Source organism: Lagopus muta, chromosome 1 (assembly GCF_023343835.1).
Source record: "Lagopus muta isolate bLagMut1 chromosome 1, bLagMut1 primary, whole genome shotgun sequence".
In the NCBI taxonomy this organism is placed as follows: domain Eukaryota; kingdom Metazoa; phylum Chordata; class Aves; order Galliformes; family Phasianidae; genus Lagopus; species Lagopus muta.
Genome location: NC_064433.1, coordinates 181,850,524 through 181,866,031, shown reverse-complemented (window position 1 = coordinate 181,866,031; position 15,508 = coordinate 181,850,524). Strand labels below are relative to the sequence as shown.

Genomic DNA, 15,508 nt, shown 5'->3' with positions numbered 1-15,508 from the left:
GTCACTTTCCAGTGAAGAGGATGTTCACCAAATGTTGTCAAGACCAAGCATAAAACATCTTGTAGGCAAGAAAAGCAGGTGCTAATACTTTCCATTATCAGCACCTTGAGATTTAGTAAACTGTCTCAAAAAGACTCAGTCTTTCAAGCCACCATATAAGGAAGATGATGGTCGACAGGAAGGGCTTCAATTAGTTTATTTCCAGATTCATATTTGGCACTGAAATTTAACAAGCAAACAAACAAAAAACAACAAAGAAAAACAGAATACCTGATCCATCAGGAAATTTAAGGTTCTAATAAGTTGATCCCATTTGCTGCTATTGCAATGGGCAAGTACTTTTAACATATATACTCCTTATCTTATCAGGTTCCCTGTTCATTTTCATCGCTTTCATTTTTTTTCCCATCTCTTATTTCTGATAGCTTGTACAAATTTTTTCTTGTTCTGCTGCCACAAGTGCCTATTACCAAACCATATCAGCTTCTAATTAGCTCTTTATTTAATATGTTGAGACTTGAAGTCTCAAAACCAATGTGCTGCTGTTTTCCTTTTGCTTTAATTTAGCAGTCTCAAAAATTGCTCTCCTCTTACGCATGTAATTGTGAGTATGACAGACATTCCAGCAAGATTTCCAGGCATCTGAAAACATTCCAAAAAGAGCCCAGTTACAGATTATATTTATTAATAGTGTTTATTTAGAGCTGCCAGTCACTATGACTATAGAAATTAAGTGAATTGGATCTGGGCTGTAGAAATTGAACAAATTGGAGCTGTGCAATTTTTGTCTTCAAACTAAATTGCTTAACAGGTAGAAATTCTCCAAAAAGGATTTTATTTTGATCTACGCAATATGTTGCTTGTTCAGTTGCAGGAGAAAATATTGTGTTGTGAATGTCAGAGATAAATAGATTTTGTAGTTTCTAAAGAATTCAAAATAATACAGAAATGAAATATGTCTAAATAATGTTATTTGAATGACATAATGCTGCTTATAATGATCAACAGTAATTGGCAAAGAAATTGCTGCATTTATCCATTGTAGATATATAACAAACAGAATACAAAATAAATATATAGGTAATATACATCAAAGTGCTTTTTGCAATTAGCTATGTTTAGTGTTTTGTCTTGTTTTTTTTTTTAATGCTGATCTACATTTATTTGAAGATGTTTTTTACAACTAGATTTACTCTTATACACACACAAAGACTTGTGTTTTGATTACTTCTATATTTTACATATACCTGTACACGGAGCACATATATATGTTTTTTGTCACCCTTTTAATTATGTCATATTAATTAGGATCATTTTAATTTGGGCTTCTTTGCTAGTGTAACAGACAGTCGTATTTTTGGCAAAGAAAAATTCAGAAAAATAAACTCATACAATAATAAAGGACTAACTTTTTTAACTTTTCATAAGAACTACGTGACAACATGCTTGCAATGATTTCAGTCACAACACTCTTCATTTTGACACTTTCTGACTTTGGAGAATATTTATCTCAGAAGTACTTTTAATTTATTTTTACATGGGTCTTAAAAGCAACAGTAAATGGAAATAAATTTTATAGATAGTTTAGACAATGATACAGGACTCTGTCCAAGTTTTAAATACACTCCTTTCCAACAACCAAACAGTTGTGCCCTCAGAGGAAAGCAGCTCAAGAAAAAGGAAGTGTTAGTACAATCCTGCTCTTTTTTCCCTTGTTTCAGGTATATAGATCTAGATTGACTTCTGCTTTCCATTTCAAGCAATTTTTCTGAACATACTTTTTCACACAGATATATTTTAAAACCAAGTTGTATCACATTACATGACCTTCGCGGTTCAACCTTTTTTTCATTGTATTTTTGGCAATGCAACATACTATACTGCTACTTTTACTTTGTTATCAACATAAACCTCACTGGTTTTCTGGTTACAGCAAGGAAATAAAATATATATTTTTATTATGTGGTGCCTGTGATTCTATGATTCTGTGCCTAAAGCCAAGTTTGAGTGAGTAATCATATTTTATTTATCACTATAACAAATCAGAGGATGTGGTCTATAGCCATATTTGCTAAAGTTTCAAACTTTGCTTTAAAAATGGAATTAATGTTTTAGTGAAATATGTATATATGTATCCTTTTTTTTTTTTAATGTTATGCTTGTTTTTTAAGCACACAGATCATCAGACAGAGAGTTTAATCACAAGAATCAATAGATAATTGTTCCGACAATCATTTTTTCTTACACTTCATATGATTGTTTTTCTATATTTTGACAGGTTTCATTTTGTGTTATTTTGATGCAATAGAGACATCTCTACAGTATATCAATATTATTCATAAATGCTAATTTAGTTCACTTTACTAATATAAACTCTTTGCCTTTACTGCAAAATAATCTCAGTAAAAGATAGGAATTAAAGAGATATTGACTTACTTTTATTACTTCTATTATGATGAGGTTGTGGTAAAACTATTTTTCTGGTGTTACAGTTAATTTTGCTTTAATAATTATATTATAAACACCCTTTTGAACAGATTTATTGCCAACCATAAACAATCACCCCACCTAATATATGGTCTACAAGAACTCAGTCTATTTTTAAATCTTGCTCTTTAAATGAGATAAAGAGGAGGTAACATTATATATTTTTAAATCACAGAATCAAATGAAATTTTGTAAATTATATTTCAGGAGATGTTCTAAAATATTCTCTAGAAATAATGAACTCTTTGAATAAATTCTGATTTGTAAACATATCACAGTTTTAAATCCATGGAATGCGGAATTTTATTTTTTTTCCTCAACTTGATTTTTTAAAATGATTTTACAAAAAGCACTTCGAGCTTTTATTAATTTTTAAAAAAATATTAACATTTACTTATTTTTGTATTATCAATAACATTGCTATCAATATTTTTATTACACACTATGTACACATAAGGAGAGCTTACTGAAAACATTACAATGTGAAGAAATACAAGTAAAATGTATTCGAATAGGTGAATATGATATCTACGCAAAGATTAGGGTTATATTATAAAAAGTCTATATGATCTACTGGAGAGGATTTGACTGGAACTGTGAAGCATTTGTATGAAGACTCTAAAAATGTTATTTCTGTATGAAGTACTCATAAAGACAATCAGATAATGGCTACAAAGGATTCTAATCACTGTATAACTTTTTGTAGGTTTAAAAAGATACATTTTGCTAGTTTACATGTTAGATGGATGTTTCATTTAGCTGTGCAGTGAGGATGATAACAATTTCAGAAAAGAAGAAAGGCAATATAGTAATATTTGGTCAAAGGTTTTATATTACTTCGTTCCTTTCTTAAACTTGGCCATATGCGATTTCATACAGGACCACAAAATTAGTAGAAAATTATCCTACAATAACAAGTCACAGATCCAGGCTGCACAATTCTCTGCTGTACTTGCTGGTCTTTCAACATAGTTGAATAAAATATTACATATTACCCTCTGTTTTTCTTAATTGCATAGGATAAAACTTGACCCTCTCTTCTAATCGCATCTGTAAGATTTGTCCTTCCCTTGACGTCCATCAGTTAAAACTATATTCTAGGACTTTCATACACATCTCCCTGGCTTTAATCTTTTTGTTGTTTGATCTAGACAAATACAGTAAGACATTATTTTTACTAACAAAGTATGTTGTGGAACTGGCATTCATATCTTATCTGTAGATAAAAAAGGCTCTTTATAGGTTCAGATCCAGATGGAATTTTCTCTCACTTTAAACTGTCAAGAGAAGCAGAAGAGATCTTCTTGTAAGCTGACCGCTTCACACTGATCTAGTGTTACAAAAAGTCTCACAAGCATTTCTGCTCCAAGACCATTTTTTTTCTAGCATAAAACTCTTCAATATGCAACCTTCCACTCCAGCCCATGTATTATGCTGAGGAACAAGAAACTTGTACTTTTCTCAGTTTAAAACAAACTTTAAGTAATTCTCTGCTAGCCCAGGTAACTAGCAATAGGACAAAAGGTAATGGCCTCAGGTTTCTCTAGGAGGTCCAGGTTGGATGTTAGGAGAAATTTATTCTCAAAAAGAGTGGTAATGCATTGGAACAGGCTGGCCAGGGAAGTGATGGAGTCACTGTTCCTGGAAATGTTCAAGAAAGCTGTAGATGTAGCACTGAGATTTAGTGGCCATGGCAGTGGATGGGAAGGTGGCTGGACTTGATGAACTCAGTGGTCTTTCCCAAACTTTGGTGATTCTACATTAGATCATGTACCAATGACACTGAGATGAGTGAAGTGTCAAGGTGCAAAACAGCAGATGAATATTTACAGAACCATAGAATCATAGTATCATTGTTATAGAATGGTTTGGGTTGAAAGAGAATTTAATGAGCATGTGGTTCCATTAATCCCTGCCATGAACAGGGTCATCTTTCAATAGATCAGGTTGTTCAAAGCCATATCCAACTTGGCTTTGACCATTTCCAGCAGAGGAACATCTGCAACTTTCCTGGGCAAACTGTTCCTGTTTCTCAACATTCTCGTCATGAAAAAATTTGTTCCCTATATCCAATCTAAATCTACCCTCTTTCAGTTTAAGACAATTATCCTTTTTTTTTCCTGCCACTAAAGCCCTTATAAAATGTTTTTCTATATCTTTCTTATAATCCATCTTTATCCCCTGAAAGGAAAAATAATGTCTCCCCAAAGTAAAAAGAAAGCCTGTAGGAAGTGGGAGGAGGAACTGGTCACTTGGGAGGACTACAAAGAAGTTTCCTGAGCAGCCAGGGATCAAGTTAGGGAAGCTAAAATCCAGATATAATTAAATCTAGTCAGAGACATAAAGGAGAACAAGAAGAAATTCTACAGGTATTTCAGTATTCTAAGGAACCTGATGAGGTTCAGCAAGAGCAAGTCTTGCACCTGGGGAGGAATAACAAAAGGAAAGCTAGTGTCACAATTTGGCTTGGTTTGGCCTAGTTCCCCAGCAGGGCGTGAAGGGATCCATGCATTTATACCCTGGCAAAGGAGGTGGAGGGAAGGAAGAAGGCAGGAAGATGGGCCTATGTGAGTAAAACAGCAGCAATATGCTAAGCAAAAAATAAATATAATAGCAGAACATGAGACAACACAATATAATACAATATAATTGAAACAGAAGCAAATAAATAAAATAAAATGAGGGAGTGTTTGAAAGTGAAGTCCTTACTCTAACGCTGTATGTAAGATGGCCAAGAAGCATACAGAGCAAAACAAACAAAAAGAGAGAGCCAGTCTCATGACTCCCAGTCAGTTTTATTTTCCCCTGACTGGAGAAAAGAAGGCTGCGGGGTGACTTCATTACAGCCTTTCAATACCTAAAGGGAGCCTACAGAGGGGAGGGGAATCAACTCTTTGAAAGGGTTGATATGTGTAGGACGAGGAGAAATGGTTTTAAGTTGAGGGAGGGGAGATTTAGGTCGGACATCAGGGGGAATTTCTTTACCCAAGAGTGGTGAGGTACTGGAACAGGCTGCCCAGAGAGGTTGTAGATGGCCCGTCCTTGGAGGTGTTCAAGGCCAGGTTGGATGGGGCCCTGGGCAGCCTGGTTTAGCATTAAACGTGGAGGTTGATGGCCCTGCCTGTGGCAGGGGGGTTGGAGATTCATGATCCTTGAGGTCCCTTCCAACCCTGGCCATTCGGTGATTCTGTGACTGAAAAAAGGAAACAGAATAATGAAGTCTTCTGGGAGCAATAGTTCATTTTTCTCTTCTGAGATTCGATAACTGGAACTATTGACAATCCACAGAATTGCAGCGTTAACTCTTCAATTCCCAGTACACTACATGATGACATAATGTGGAATACCAATCCAAAATTATAAAACCATGACAGCTAGGAAAGATGTGGGCCCTCTCCAGGAGGAAACTGGAGACATGGTCACAAGGGATACAGAGAAAGCTGAGATGCTCAATGACTTCTTTGCCTCAGTCTTCACTGGCAAGGGCTCTAACTGTACCACCCAAGTTGGATAAAGTGCAGGTGAGAACTGAGAGAAGGAAGACCTGCCCATCGTAAATGAAGATCACGTTTGAGACCATTTAAAGAACCTGAAGGTGCAACAAGATCTTTCTATTCTGAGGGAACTGGGAGATGAAGTTGCCAAGTCACTACCCATCATATTTGAAACATGGCAGTCTGGTAAAGTTCCCAATGACAGGAAAAGGGGAAATATTACCCCCATTTTCAAGAATGGAAAAAAAAGAAGATCCAGGGAACTGCAGGCCAGTCAATCTCACCTCTGTGCCTAGCAAAGTCATGGAGAAGATCCTCCTGAAGGTCTTACTAAGGCACATGGAAAATAAAGATGAGGTGATCGGTGGTAAGCAACATGGCTTCACCAAGGTCAAGTTATGCCTGACAACCTTGTTGGCCTTTTATGATGAAGTTACAGTGTCATTGGATAAAGGAAGAACAACTGACGTAATTTACCTGGACTTCTGCAAAGCATTTGACACTGTCCAACCTCACACCTAGTAGCCAAGTTGGAGAAAAATGTATTTGATGGGTGGACCACTCACTGGATAAGGAATTAGTTGGATGATCACACCCAGAAATTATTGGTCAGCAGCTCAGTGTCCAAATGGAGGCTGGTGATGAGTGGTGTTTCTCAATTATCAGCGCTGAGACCGGTGCTATTTAACATCTTTGTAGGCAACAATGGGATTGAGTGCACCCTCAGCAAGTTTGCAAACAACACCACGATGGGTGGTGCAGTTGACATGCTTGAGGGAAGGGATGTCATCCAGAGGGACCTAGACAGGCTTGAGAGGTGGACCCAGGAGAAACTCATGAAATTAAACAAGGTCAAGTTCAAGGTCTTGCATCTTGGTCAGGGCCATCGCAAGCACTGATTTGGCAAAGAATGGCTTAAGAGCAGCCCTAAGGAGGATTTGGGGATATCAGTTGATGAAAGATTCAACGTGAGCTGGCAATGCGTGTTTGCAGCCCAGAAGGCCAACCACGTTCTGGGCTGCATCAAAAGAAGCATGGCCAGCAGGTTGAGAGAGGTGATTCTGCCCCTCTAACTCTGCACTGGTGAGGCCACACCTGGAGTACTGCATCCAGATGTGGAGTTTTCAGTGCAGTAACAACATGGACCTGTTGGAGAACATCACCACAAAAATGATCCATGGAATGGAACATCTCTGCTATGAGGACAGGCTGAGAAAGCTGGGGATCTTCAGCCTGGAGAAGAGAAGGCTCCAAGGTGATATTGGATCTTCAGTATTTAAAGGGGAACTACAAGAAAGAAGGGGACAGCAGGGTCTGTAGTGATAGGAAAAGGGAAAATGGTTTCAAACTTAAAGACAGCAGATTTAGGTCACATATAAGGAAAAAGTCTTTCTTTACAGAGAGAGTGGTGAGGCACTGGAATGGGTTGCACAGAGATATGGTGGATACCTTGTCCCTGAAGACTTTCAAGGTCATGCTGGGCTAGACTGTGAGAAACCTGATCTAGCTGTGGATGTCCTTGTTCCTTGCAAGGGAATTGGACTAGATGACCTTTAATTATCCTTTCCAACTCTGATGATTCTATGATTCTGTATTCTGCTCTGCTCTTGTGAAACCCCATCTGGATTATTGTGTCCACTTCTGGGGCCTTCAACTAAGGATTGACATGGAGCTGTTGGAATGAGTCCAGAGGAAGGCCACAAAGATTATCAGAGGTCTGGAACCCTTCCCATGGAGGGAAAGGCTGGTAGAGATGGGGCTTATCAGCCTAGAGAAGAGAAGGCTTCAGGGAGACCTTGTAGCAGCCTTCCAGTACCTGAATGGTACCTGAATGTTACTCCAGGAAAGCTGGGGAGGGACTTTTTATAAGAGTATGTAGTGACAGAATGAGGGGAAATGACATTAAACTTGAAAGGGTAGCTTTAGACTAGATATTAAGAAGGAATTCTTCACTGTGAGTGGGGTGAGACTCTGGAATGAGTTGTCTAAAGACGTGTATATCCCCTCCCTGGAGGTGTTCAAGGCCAGGCTGAAAGGACTTCAAGCTAGTCTAGCAGGAGCCATCCCTGCCTAGCAGGGAGGTTGGAACTAGGTGACCTTAACTGTCCTTCCCAACCCAAACCATAACTATAGAATTCTATAGCTACGAATTCTATAATTCAGTGATTCTCTTCTCCGAGGTAAACTACACCAACATCTCAGCCTTTCTTCACAGTAGAGGTGTTACATTTTTTGTGTCTCTCCTTTGGATGCACTCTAACAGATCAGTGCTTTAGTTTTGATGGACTGTAGTGGAATTGCCAGGTCACAGCTTGAACCAATGGTTGAGCACCAGGTAAGGAGTAGCTTACCCAGGGAGCTCAGGTGCAAGCAATGCACCTGAGTGGCCAGAAGGAGTGGAGCCTGGATCCACAACTCCTCACCCTCATTTAAGGGTTAGCAACTGAGAAAAAAGCATCTCTCTGGGTAGAGATGGCATTTTTCTTGATCTGTCACTGGTTGTCAGATGGATGAGACAATTTTTCTTTGTTGCCTGCTGTTGCTCCATAGTGCTTATTTCTCATTAGGAGGCATTGTCATCACCTTTATTTGCCATACATGGACACAGAATTGTATGTAGTACTCCAAGCAAGTTCTTGCAAGAGCAGAGCAGATGGGGAAAATTGTCTTCTTGACCTGCTGGCCACTCATCTTTGTATGTAGCCCAGAATATGGCTGTTTTCTTGGTGGAGGCTTAGAAAGAATATGAATATTGAGTATTCATATTCTACTTTTAATCCACTGGTATCTCTAAATCTTCTGCAGAGTTGCTCTCAATATGTTCTCTGAAACATTACTGGCAGTGGAAACTGCTTCCAGTCCACATGCCAGAATCTTGCAATTGGCATTGTTGACCTCCACAAGATTCACACAGGTTCTCCTCTCAAACCTGTTAAGGTTTCTCTGGCATGTCTATGGCACCACTCAACTTGGCTTCATCAGCACACTTACTGAGGATGCACTCAATCCCACAATTAAGATATTGCATTGTACTTGTCCTGACTCAGAAGTGCTTGTGTCCTTGAGGGACACCACACATCACTGTTTTCCATTTAGACACTGAGTTACTGACTATAACGCTTTGGATATGGCAATCTAGCCATTTCTATTAATTGTACCCATATCCCTCCAATTTAGAGGTAAAAACATTATGGTGGACTGTATCAAAAGCCTTACAAAAGTTCAAGTAGATTACATCAGTAGCTCTTCCCTCCAACACTGGCAGTACTGTTAGCCATGGGGTAGGATCTCAGATCTTTATACCGTGGTGGCAGTTGGAGACATAGCTCAGAAATGCTGCCAAAAGTGAAAAAAATTTTCGACCCCAGAAACTGCTCCTCTTTTAGATACTGTGTCTCTTTGTACTTTCCCAAGAACATGAGATAGTCCTTGCCTCTTCCTATGACAACAGTGATAAACAGAGATACTTGTGATACTATAGATGAGTCCGTTTTCAAAACATTTAGTGCACATTTACAGCTCTCATTTCCACTATTCCTCGGACAATAACACATAAACTGTCACCTCCTACACAGGAGCTGCTGGCCAAAATGAAGCATGAAAAGATATGATAAATCACTACAGTGAAAAATGAAGGGTGGGAGATTGAGGAATACTAAGAAGTTTTTAATATATAATTTGCAAGTGAATTGAAAGCTAATTTTGACTTAACTTTTATATGTGTTATTATACTCACAATGTAAGATCCCTGGCTTGCATTAAATGGAACAAATCATTCTAGTTAGTACATATTCAATTGCTTGTGGAACTAGAGATTCAAATACTGTGTGCTTGTTTGTTTTTTTTCTTTGCAAATAGGAGAAGTACCAGGGGAACAAAACAAGCAAGAATGTTAGGACTGTCAAATATTAGGCAAATTATAATGCAGAATTTCACAGATAGCAATTTGCTTTCAATTTCAAAAATGATCTTTTAATGTACAGATCACGGATCTGTAAAATGTCTGCTTGCTCATATAACATGGAAATATTAATATAAAATAGTGAAAAGATTTGACTAACATTAAACTGCAAGTTAGAGAAAAAAATCATATACAAATATATGTTTCTAAAACCCATATGACAGAAATTCATGCTCCTCTATGCCCTTTCACACCACTTCTCAGTCTCGAAAGCAGTTTTTGTTAATTAGTTATATTGAGTGCCAAATATGAAAGCTGTGAAAGCTACTCTGCACATTCACTGATAACAAAACAATCCCAAGAGGTAAATGAGTACACTCAATAAAAAAGTACTTGTCATTTTCATTCGTAGAGACGTCCTTCCACCTGGAGACAGACTTTTGATTAGAAGAAGGAACCTTTTTAAATGTGAACATACCTCCTTGATGCTCAATTTCTTTATATAAGACAGGAGCAGATCTAAGCTTTGTTTCCTTCCATAGTACATACTTTTAATGTCAAATAAATCTTAGACTTTCATCAATTTAAAGTTTATTTTTAATCTACAGTAAGAATTCATATAAGGTGCTAGAGTAGGATTGGATTTAGTTCCTGTTTTTCAAGTTAGATTTATTTCTACACTCCTTTGAGAAGATTTTCTCTTGAATAGACTTTATAATGTTGCAAATATTGGAATCATTCATAGTAATGTAATAAAGATTCTTTGGTAAATCCCAGGTAGCACTCCCAGGCCTCATTCTGCCTCACTCTAAGTGCTTTATGCTTACATTTTGATATTTAGATTTAATTGCTTTTATCATATGACATTAGGAAAATGGAAAAAAATCAATCCCAGCAAGCTGCAAGTCCCTATCAATAAGACATCAGTCATGAAGAATCAGTATTACCAGTTCCTTCTCTTTCTCTCCAAGGACCACCAAAGAAAACTTGCAAATGTAACTGAAAACTCTGTTTGGTAATTTAGACAACCTTGATTTATATTTAAAGACAAAGGAGAATTTTTGTGAATGGTTGCTTTTAGCTTCTATGCAAAGGTGACCTTCAAATTGAGGACAAGAATGAAACGCTTATGCTGCAGAAATCTGCCTGCTTCCGTTTACATTCCAAATTTACTACCCAGAAGCACATATGTTGGATTTCTCTCTGTCAGAAGTTGAAAGGATCAGAAGGAAAGAATTTCTTGCAATTTGTAGATTCTTCATGCATTATCTCCTATATTCACACAACAGATGTCATATATGATTGTTACATTTCAAATTTTCTCATATGCTGTTTACATAACCATATCCAAGTCAATGGCTTATGACATCTTAACTGTTTTTATGTCCTTATAAATTTATAAACATATAATAATGTGTCCACTTCAAAGTCTCCAGCCAGCAAATTGAGATAGAGATTATAAAAAGACTAAAAAAAAAAATCACAGGACGAATGAAGAAAAAAATGAACTTTGTCCATATTTAACAATAGTAAATGATTCATTGCTTCTCTATTCCATGATGTAACATCCATTATTTAATGATGAGTAAGGAGAGTAAGGAATTTTGCAGTATGACCAAAGTTGAATTCACAGGAGTTGTTCAGCATTTTCCACTAAATTTGTCATTACCTAGCCTTGGTGTTATGATTTCTCTGAGCTAATGCCATTATCTAACTTCTAAATGTAGACACAAAAATGGAACAGATTGCCCATGGAGGTGGTAGATGCCCAATCCCTGGAGACATTCAAGGTCAGGTTGGACAGGGCCCTGAGCGCCTGATCTAGCTGTAGATGTCCCTGTTCATTGCAGGGGAGCTGGACTAGATGACCTTTATTTATTTATTTATATTTGCAGCTGAAAATTAGAAATTTAGATCCACAGAAAAAGTATTTTAAATTTCCAAAAATATTTTTATTTCAGATTAAATTGGTAAACAAAAATTGTATGAAATTTCTTCATATATGTTTTTCATAGCACTTCTATTTCTAATGAGACTTGTGAATATTCCCAACAAATTCAAGAGCATTTATCCTAAATAATATTTTGCTGAAATGTTGCACTTACATTCTCTTCTAGATAGGAATACAAAATTATAACTTATATTTTCTTAAAAGCCAAAGTGAACAAAATTGCAGTAATGGCTACCACGGTCACAGATTATCTCTGAATTTTTTTTCAGCTCAAAAAAATAGGAAGGTTAATGATAGTATTTTGGAATTAAATGGTTAATTTATTTTTTCCCAGTGATGCTAAGATTTACCAGCAAGATTAAACACCTTCCAAAAGTGAGAAGAAAGCTTATCTTTAGCTTAACTGAAAGTTGTGTTAAAGTACTCATAGGAATTAAATGTGAGCCGTTTTACATATTCAACAAGTAACCAATATTCCCATACATTATCTGCTTAGACTCAAAATAAATTATAGTTATTACAAGATTTTAAAATTTTGCATATTATATTAAACTCAATGTGATACTTTTATTGTCAGTTGTTTTAAAAATAAATAAATTAAGCTGTGGATCATTTGAAAAGATGGACAATATTTTGTTGATGAGCACAAATTTTAGTTAGCTTTCATGGTAGATCTTGTGAGTTTTCTAGAACAGTCATAATTTTATTCTTTCACATCCTTGCCCAGATATTTTTATTACTTTCATTTTATGCTCACACGAGTCACAAAGGCAAATAGGCACAGATTTTTTTTTATTTCAGATGTAAAATTCATACCTCACTTGTGAGTTATGCAAGGAAAATAAGAAGCTTCCTTAAGCAGAGCTACAAGATGTCTGTGAATAATGATTTGCTGTTTGGACGTACTTTCCTTTGAAAATCATTACATCTACACTCTAAAGTAATTCTTCCTCTTTGAAAAATTCCACTTACTACTTCATACTGATGAAGAAAAAAGTGAATTTTTAAAATATGTTTCCTAATGACCCAGAGAATATCTAGTTTCTTTTTTATTTGCCATGTTATATACACTTATTTTCTGTAGCACACACTAAAGCAAATTTCAAAAATTTAAAATAAATTTAAAGGAAATTTTCTAAACACTTGAATATCACAATAATCTTGTAACAGCTAAATGAGACCATAAAAGTTTATAGCTTCATTGTTTCATGGAAATATGTACCATGAAAAATTCCATTTATCATTCTAATGTATTGAACCAGTTTTCTTCCAAGACAATAGAAGACATACCTCAGCTTTTTTTGTTGTTGTTGTTCTCATTGTTTTACTGTTAGTAGGGCAGAAGGCTTGAATTATGGGCAACGCATGGCAATATTATGGTGCGAAATAGATTATACTTGCCCACTTAACTCGTTCATAAAAGAGCAGTTATTGAGTAGTACTGCATTGTACCAGCATGAAGAATTTACACTGTACTTCAGTCTTGCAATCAATAATGGTTACTTAATATTTCCCAGGTAGAACTGCTGTTTTGCAACCAGTAAGCATGGCATAATTATATTATATATAGAAAGAGTACAAGCATGTAAACAGTTCATACTTCAAGATGAACCCAAAACAGTTCTTATGAAATCTCCATGAAGTCACTAAAGAAAGACTGACTTTGAGCATCAAAGTGAAATGTGGAATTAGAAATATGAAAAAATAATATTTTTGTTTTGCGCTACTTCTAACATATCAAAATAATTCCTTCCAGTACCAAAAGGGAGCCTAAAAAAAGGAGGGGAGTCAATTCTTTGAAAGGGTAGATAATAGCAGAATAAGGGGAAATGGTTTTAACTTGAAGGAAGGATTTAGGTTCGATGTCATGGAGAAGTTCTTTACTATGAGAGTGGTGAGATGCTGGAACAGGCTGCCCAGAGAGGCTGTGGATACTCCATCCCTGGAAGTGTTCAAGGCCTGGTTGGATGGGGCTCTGGACAGCCTGGTCTAGTATTAAATAGGGAAGTTGGTGGCCCTGCCTGTAGCAGGGTTGGAGCTTGATGATCCTTGAGGTCCGTTCCAACCCAAGCCATTCTACGATTCTGTAATTTTGATAGTTACTTGTATTTTGAAAGCAAATCAAAATATGTAGCCATGAACTGGAATATCAAATGGGAAAGATAAATAAATAAATAAATAAATAAACAAACAAACAAACAAACAAACAAACAAATAAATAAATAAATAAATAAATAAATAAAGTAGGTTTTATTGGTTTTGTAAAGAGAAAGAGGTATCCTTTTATTTTTTAATATTAAAAATGGAACAGGATGAAGTAGTGTTCGATAAAAATGAAAAATTCTTCATGGATTTCTTCTGTAGGGACCAGTAATAAAGACCATTTTGAAAGAACAAAGTGCTATTGTAGGAACTAAATCTTAGAGATTAATCCACACATGTTCAAAATGAAGTAACTTTTGCCAAATAATCAACACAACAAGCTATTAAATGATTATGTTTCTGATATACTCAAACAAATAGCAGATACAATTCCAGAAACTGTACCTTAGCCAACAAACATTGTAAAGGCTGTTGTGCTTACAGACTCAGTGAATTTCTGTGGCATTCAGGAGATACTACCATCCAGTCAGGAGTCTATGAATTTTTTTAATCTTAATAAGGCATTTGAATTTGGAGCAACTCTGCCAAAAGTCTGATCCCAACTTCAGTTTTTCACTTCCCAAATTTTCGCTGGCTGAGAAATAAATAGAACCATAAATGTCAATGGTTGCCTGTCACGGAGTTAACTAGATCAATCTGTGTCTGTGACATGGGGGCAGTAACCATAGGCCCCCCAACCCCCAAAAATGGGAAGGAAAAGACAAAAGGGAGATGGGAGCTGGGCTCAAGGAAAAAAAGCAAAACAGAATAGTGGCAACAATCTAAGGAGGAAAACTTATTTTACTAACTGCGATATCGCAATGCAAGATAACACAATATAATCAAATCTAATTGAAATTGAGACTAATACATCAAGTAAAATGGGAGACAGAAAGAGTTTCCAAGTCCAAGCAAACCTGAAAGCTTGGGATGGATAGGAAGCACTCTCTCACACACACCCTGCAAAACAGTAAGAGCGAGCAAGAAAGAGGAGGGGCCAGATCCCATGACTTATGTGATGTACAGGGACAGGTACTCGGAAATGGAACATTAACACTTTAACTTCCAGTGCACTACATGATGTTATGATGTGGAATACCAAAAATCAAAAATCACAAAACCATGACATTGCCACATCTGTATTTGTTGTATATCAAATTGGTCAGCTTTAAATATTGGGAAAAGGGTTTGTTTATTTGTTTACCACAGCTTCACACAACAGTAGCAAATCCCATCAGCTGAATAGAGCAAATTATAGTAGAAGTGAATAGATTCTTTAAATTTCAATCTCTGCCAAGTGTATATCCCAGTCTATACTCCCACAAGATCCAACTGTATCCATATCCAAGTTAAGACTTGAAAGCAATTCAAATAAATCCAAGATATTTTTATGAAAAAGAATCAACATGTAATTGTTACATTTTCTTGTATAATGTCCACCTATCTTTTATCTGAAGTAGTATAGCTCACAGCTCACAATCAAACAATAAGGACAGTTCTTTTTTTTTTTCCCTAAGTATCCACTGCCATATT

General features: G+C 36.3%; 1 protein-coding gene across 8 annotated transcripts in view; it reads left to right on the top strand.

Moving 5' to 3' along the window:
* CNTN5 (contactin 5) overlaps positions 1-15,508 on the top strand; it is a 597,686-nt gene that overhangs the window by 453,232 nt on the left and 128,946 nt on the right. The gene's annotated exons all lie outside the window — the stretch shown is intronic.